The sequence below is a fragment of the Zootoca vivipara genome, chromosome 1, assembly GCF_965207765.1.
Source record: "Zootoca vivipara chromosome 1, rZooViv2.hap1.1, whole genome shotgun sequence".
In the NCBI taxonomy this organism is placed as follows: Eukaryota; Metazoa; Chordata; class Lepidosauria; order Squamata; family Lacertidae; genus Zootoca; species Zootoca vivipara.
Window position 1 is genome coordinate 36,332,841 of NC_142582.1, and position 6,946 is coordinate 36,339,786.

Sequence of the window (6,946 nt, forward strand, 5' to 3'; positions counted from 1 at the left end):
GGGGAGGTTAGCCAGGGTCCAGGGATGGGAACAACTGTGCATTGCTAATGAGACTAGAAAGACAATCAAGGAGATGGGAAGGGTATGGAAACATGGGGGCAATGATGCCAGGAATGAATGAGAGGATGAAATCTCATATTTCTCTCCCCCCACCCCCGCTTTCTCTCTCTCTCACACACACACACTTTACCTGCCCTAGCCAGATAGCCAATATGAAATAAGCAGGCTGTGGGTCTCTGGTAGTTCTAAAATCTAAATTTCATTTTAATCGTATTAAATTAATTCATGTTGACCTGGATTTATTTCATTTCATTTTGCACCTTACCTTCAGCTGATAATATCACACCCAATAGCCTTAAATGTCTACCTCTTCCCCTTTTAATGAAAGCATTTGTGAATTCCAGTGCTAGTTAGGCAATAACTTTGTTTATAACTTCTTTTTAATTGTTTGCATTCTTGTCCACACTCAAAAAGGGGGAAATTGCCTTCATGATGACTAATGGGGGGAGAAAACAAGTCTCCTCCCCACCCCTGCCTGCACAGCTGGCAAGTAAAGCTTCAGGTTATTATTGATCTTTTATTTTCAAGGCTTGCCTTTGCAAGGAGCTGCGGCCATTCTTTGAGGCTCTTTGCCACAGGTTACGTGATTCAGAAAAGTAGGAGGCTTGATTGATAGGAGGCAGTGTGGCTAACATAGAAACAAAAAAGTGAAGAGTTATTCTGGTTTATGTTTGTGGGATTTTATATAAAATAGCTAGTACTTCTTTCTCTGGGTGAACTGCAGAGGTGAAACAGAGCCTGAGGCACAGATCCCGCAAAGGCCTACCCTGCATGATTAAGTCATAACTTAACGAAGTGTGTCTTCATTCAGTGTTAGTTGATGTTGCAAAAACTGAGGATGCATAATTTATACTTTTTGCCCTAAGACAGGCGTGAATTCCAGTACTTGCCTACAATTTTGAATGCCACAAATATGCTTTCTCACAGAAGAAGAAGAAGAAGAAGAAGAAGAAGAAGAAGAAGAAGAAGAAGAAGAAGAAGAAGAAGAAGAAGAAGAAGAAGACTCAAAACAAGATCTGGTCAGACAGCAGGTTGAAACAACCTTCTCATCACAGAGATTCTGTCTGAAGCAAATGATAACCTTAAAAGCTTGCATAACTCTAATTTTAAAAAAAGGTTCACAAACATCCTTTTAATTACACAGGGCGAAACATCAAAAATAAACTCAGACGGCATTTCTTTCCTTAATGTTTAAATGTTAAGGTGTGTGTGAAAAGGGATCCATAAATAAATGATACATTCCTGATTGCTTTCAGGGCTCCTGAACTGTATGTCTGACAGTGAATGTTCTGAATTAGGGTAAGAGATGCAAAGTCAAACAAAACTATATGAACACAAATGCATTTATATTCAGTTGGCGGCTGTCTGGTTTATGTATGCATTTCCCCCCAAAGTGTCAGGATTATTCTCTCTCTATGTATGACTCATTAAGCAATCCAGAAGAGGTGGTGAAGGTTCCAATGAAGACTATGAGATTAAATAGCTTGGGAAAAACATCATTTTGTAGATTCTGATTCTGGTTCCTAAGTTACTCATTATATATATTTCAGAAGCAACATACACAAATAAGAGAGTTAAAGTTTAACTCTCTTTCGAGAGAGTTTATTTATTACCTTTTTGAGCTAGAGAGGGCTGCAGACAGTAGGCTATGGCAATCTTTCAGCCTCTTACAAAATGAAGTGCTTATTTCATGTTTAGATCAGCCAAACTGAACGATCTAATCTGTATCCCACACTCTCACAATATGGCTGATACTAGATCCTTCCTAGTGAATGAACTTGTTTACTTACGGTAATACCACTAGGTGATTAATTTGGGATTATGACTTCTGTCAGGGACACAGGTGGCACTGTGGGTTAAACCACAGAGCCTAGGGCTTGCCAATCAGAAGGTCGGTGGTTTGAATCCCTATGATGGGGTGAACTCCCATTGCTCGGCCCCAGCTCCTGCCCACCTAGCAGTTCAAAAGCACCTCAAAGTGCAAGTAGATAAATAGGTACCGCTACAGCGGGAAGGTAAACGGTGTTTTGTGTGCTGCTCTGGTTCACCAGAAGCAGCTTTGTCATGCTGGCCACATGACCCGGAAGCTGTACGCCGGCTCCCTCGACCAATAACGCGAGATGAATGCCGCAACCCCAGAGTCGGTCACGACTGGACCTAATGGTCAGGGGTCCCTTTACCTTCACCTTTATGACTTCTGTCATGGTGTTAATCTTGCATTCATCCCTCCCTTTCCCAGTACAATCTCCTATCACTTTCCTATGTGCAAGAAGTCCTTTTAAGTGGATTTGTTGTGCTAGGGTAATGGAGGGATGCCATACTCCAAGAGGTAAAAATCTGGACACAAAAAGTTGTTGAGCTTTTTTAGGGCAATCGCCCAATAGCACCACCACCACCATTAAGCCAGAGCTGGGGTCACCCACACATGTACCATAGCCTCCCCCACAAAAAACAACAACATATATATACCTATAAAACCAAATCTAGGACATTTTCTTTAAAATGTAAAATTGCTCACAGATGGGCATGTAGGACCTTCAAAAGAGGACATGTCTGGGAATTCTCGGGTATTTGGCAACCCGGGCATATAGAGAGCTTTAGCTGCAATTTGATCCCAACTGCAAAACAGTGTCTTCCTTTAGTGCCCTACTGTCTGACCATATTCCCTAGCTTGTAGTGAAACTGATAATCAAAGTACAGTTTCCAAGGACGCTTTCAGACAACCTTTTTTCATCTTGATTCATTTGCAGAGAGATTAGATGACGGTGACTGTTTAATGTGCATCCACCCTGATTTGGTTATGGGGAAGTTAGATGATGTTGCAGTGCAAGTGCTATTGCATACTTTTCAGCATTTCCCCCTCTTTTTATCACAAAAGCCCTGTCTTTGGAAGGAAGCAGGTTTGTTGAGCAAGGGCTCACCATCAACTATACTTGCACAGAGTGACAGTCTGGAAGGAAGCACCCCTAGTCCATAGCCTCAAGCTGTAGAAGAAGGCGGGTGAACAGCTAAATTTTTTAGGCTGCCTTTCAGGACAAAAGTACACAAAAGTTAAACACAAAACTACAATATTCCTTTTCGATAAAGTACAGCTGTTTAAAACAGCAGTGGATAATATCTCACAATCCAGCAAAACGCTCATATAAAACTAATTAAACTGCTGGGAGAAAACAATTGTAAAGCCAGCAGCAATATTAACCATTAGAACAGTGAGAAAGTCAGGCCTGCCTCTCAGCTAAAAAGAAAGTTCCCTGCTGCAGATAGCAGTCAGATCAAAATGAGAGAGCCTGTCATTCCCCCTGCACCCATGAAGCACATCCTGGGAGAAATCAAAGAGAGAGAATAAATAAACATGAAAGCACATTTGTGCTTCTTAAGTGATGCTTATGGTAGACACAGGTGGAATCTATACACATATAAAAAACGTTGTGAAAATGCTTTTTTTAAACAAAATGTTATGAAAAATACATTGAATTCGGCATAGCTCACTTTCGCCATCTAGTGTCACATTTGTATATAGCACTGTACAACACATCTAAAATGTTTTATTTGCAGCTGTATAGCTGAGTCCACAGGAGCCATTCAGACTTCTGTCTCCTTCTGCATTCCTCCTCCACACAGAATTTTCAGCATAAGCCAGTGTGGCTTCTTTCACTGACAGTAGGCTGCAAAGATGACCATATGCTCCATAATTAAAAGCTTCTCTCTACAAAGTTTGGGGTGAATGGGGGGAATGGTTGCCCAATGACAATATGTCATGGAACAGACATGCTTTTGCAAGGTCCTCCAGGAAGGAGGTTATGCAAGCATGCCAGGATCTAAAAGAGAATGCTTCTGATGATGGTGGACAGAACTTGGTTGTTCTCCAGGGCTTCTGCCCAAGCTCGTGCACATTCCGTTTGATCACTGCTGCTGTTTCTCAAGGGGGATCAAAGCATGTAGAGCAGTTGCTCGACAAAGCACATCTTATTCTGCTGTGGGGGGCTGTTACTTATATCATCGGCAGTGGTACTATGTATTAAGGTGAACACTTGGCTAGGCCTGAAAAGTAAATCTGGAAGCCTGCTTAGATGTAAGCATGGAACAAGTTGCCAACACTGACATTCTGTAGCCCTGGGAAAGAGGCCAACATTTCCCCTTCCCTGGATCTGATTTAGTCCACTGGGCTGCCAGGATTTTGTTAAATAGTACTCATTCTCCATGCATTTTGCCTGTGGGCAGGCTGACAGGATAGCTGGTGTTTTTTGTGAACAACCCTGATTGCAGACAATGGGAATTCAGCATGTGGAAGAAATGTGAAGCGAATCCTCTTCCAATCTGGAATATATTTGTGTGGTTTGATTAGTGAAGGAATAGAATTATTCATACTTTGGGGAAAGGGAAATTGGCATGTTGATTTCCATCTTAAGCCTGTCCCATTTAGCATCTGAACTTGGAGTCTGCTGGTAATTTTTCAAAGCTAAGCCATTTTCCTTTCCCAGCAACAACAAAAGTGAGGCTATCCTCATAGCAGTTTCACATATTGATAGCATAGCTGCCAAGTTATCCCTTTTTTTAAGGGATTTTCCCTTATGCTGAATAGGCTTCCTCGTGAGAAAAGGGAAAACTTGGCAGCTATGATTGATAGCATGTGCACACACAGAGAGAGGGTGGGGTTGTTGTCCTATATGCACTTACCTTGTAGCAAGCCCAACAGAGCTTACTTCCGAACAGCAATTTATAGGATTGCAGAGGAGGTGAATCTACATGAAGATTAAACTATTGGGATTTACAGTAACATATATTGATCTTTTCATGCCAAGTATTAATAAAGAAACCCTTTGGAAAAGCCTGGGAAAAGAGCTTTCCTGAGAAAGGTTCCAGGCTGTAGTCACACCGCTTATGTGCCCTTGTGAATGTTCCAGCCAGTAAATCAGGTCCTCCCTAACAAGAGGGCACATGTTGCGGTGGGACCCGGCAATCAGGCCTAGGTGTTGGGGCGGGATCATTGGAGCGGCCATGACACCCTATTGGTGGTCCCTCTAACAGGGAGCAATTGGGCTATGGGCATGCCATTCAAAGTAGTTAGAGGGACCACTATTTAACCGCTGTACATGACTCTGAGCTTCTCTTTCAGGTCTCAGTGCACCGGAACACCTGTCCAAAAAACCAAACCAAAATTTTGAGTCCTGTTTGAATTTATTTCTAGGCCAGGTTAAAGGGTCTCCACACGTAAATGTCAGAGTTATGAACATATGCACAGGAATAGCACATATTTAGAGGGGTCTCTACAAAAGGGAAGAACTGGTGGAATCCATGAAAAGGGACAAGAAAGAGCCAAACCGCTGTTGAAATAGAAAGGAGAAGGCAGCCATTTTACTTTCTCCTTATTTATTTATGTAGGGCATAATCCTAACCCTGGATCTGCTAGAGTGAGTTAGGATGCGGAGGATCTTGAGCTTAGCCAGCAGGTTCTCAGCTCAACTGGAGGCATGGCAATGTTAGTCCCCAACCTTGTGTCAGCCAGGGATCAGGTAGTTGAGCTACGACTGAAGGAAGTTATGCTGGTGTATGAAATATACCAGGCATGTCCAACAGGTAGCTCGTGATCTACCAGTAGATCACTAGACGCATGCAGTAGATCACTGGTAGATCATTGGCTTCCCCCAAAGAAGCTGAACAACTGCGGCTCTCCTTAAAAAAGCTCAACATTTTACCTCCTCCCTGAAAAAAACTCAACAACTTTGACCTGAACCTCAAAAAAGGGAGTAGATCATTGCCAGTTTTTAACTCTGTGAGTAGATCGCAGACTCTTGGGAGTTGGCCACCCCTGAAATATACCAATGAAGCAACACATGGGTGAGACATACCTACAACATATTTTGCAACATGGAGTAGATAAGCAGGCACTACTCATTAGCTCACTCCTATTATTCTGTGTTTTCCAAGTTGATTTACTGAATAATTCATTGAACTGGTTTACTGTTCATTATTACGTAGAGTGAAATAATATGTTTAATATTTTAACCCGCCCCCCAGTGACCCATTTTTGTCAGTCACGTCATGTTTTATTATTTATGTGTGTACATTTTTAAACAGGAATATATATATATATATATATATATATATATATATATATATATATGTGTGTGTGTGTGTGTGTGTGTGTGTGTGTGTGTGTGTGTGTGTGTGTTGTGCTGTGCTGGTGTAAGCACTAAAAAATGAGAATTATAGGGGAGTGGGAGCAGAACCAGGCTGAGGAGGATTGTACTGGATCCTAACTCCATTCAGCTTTGTCACATGACCTAGCAACCAGCAGAATTTACAAAAAATTACTCTTAAAAAAAACAACGTGTGTTTTCCCTCTGCTGGGCTTAGGTCAACTCAGCCTGCAGTAACCTCGCTTGTGACTGGAGTCTGATCTGGTACACTTTATGCCCGTTTAATTTAAGCCAGAATAAATGACACTGGCATCCCATAACTAGGATTCTCCCTTATTTATTAAGTGCATTACTGTGCACCCCCATAACTGAACTTTTCTAAACAAAATTAAAAAAAAATATTCCTTCCAGTAGCACCTTAGAGACCAACTAAGTTTGTCATTGATATGAGCTTTCATGTGCATAGCTGTGCCTATAATAGCATTAAAGGAAGATCACACACCTTGATAATTTGGATGAGATAGGGTAGGATAGAGAAGAGTAGTATTGGTTTACAGTAAGCTTATTTTTAAGCATTTCTTTTCAGGTTTTAAAAAGGTAGCAGGAAACAGTTTGCATTCAAATAGAACAAAAAAAAAGGGGGGGGGAATCTCAAGATGCTGGAAATGATTTTTTTCCTCAACAAGCCCATAACATTTTGGCCTGTGTAAATCGTAAGTCTTCATCAGGGCCTGAAAAAAGAAAAA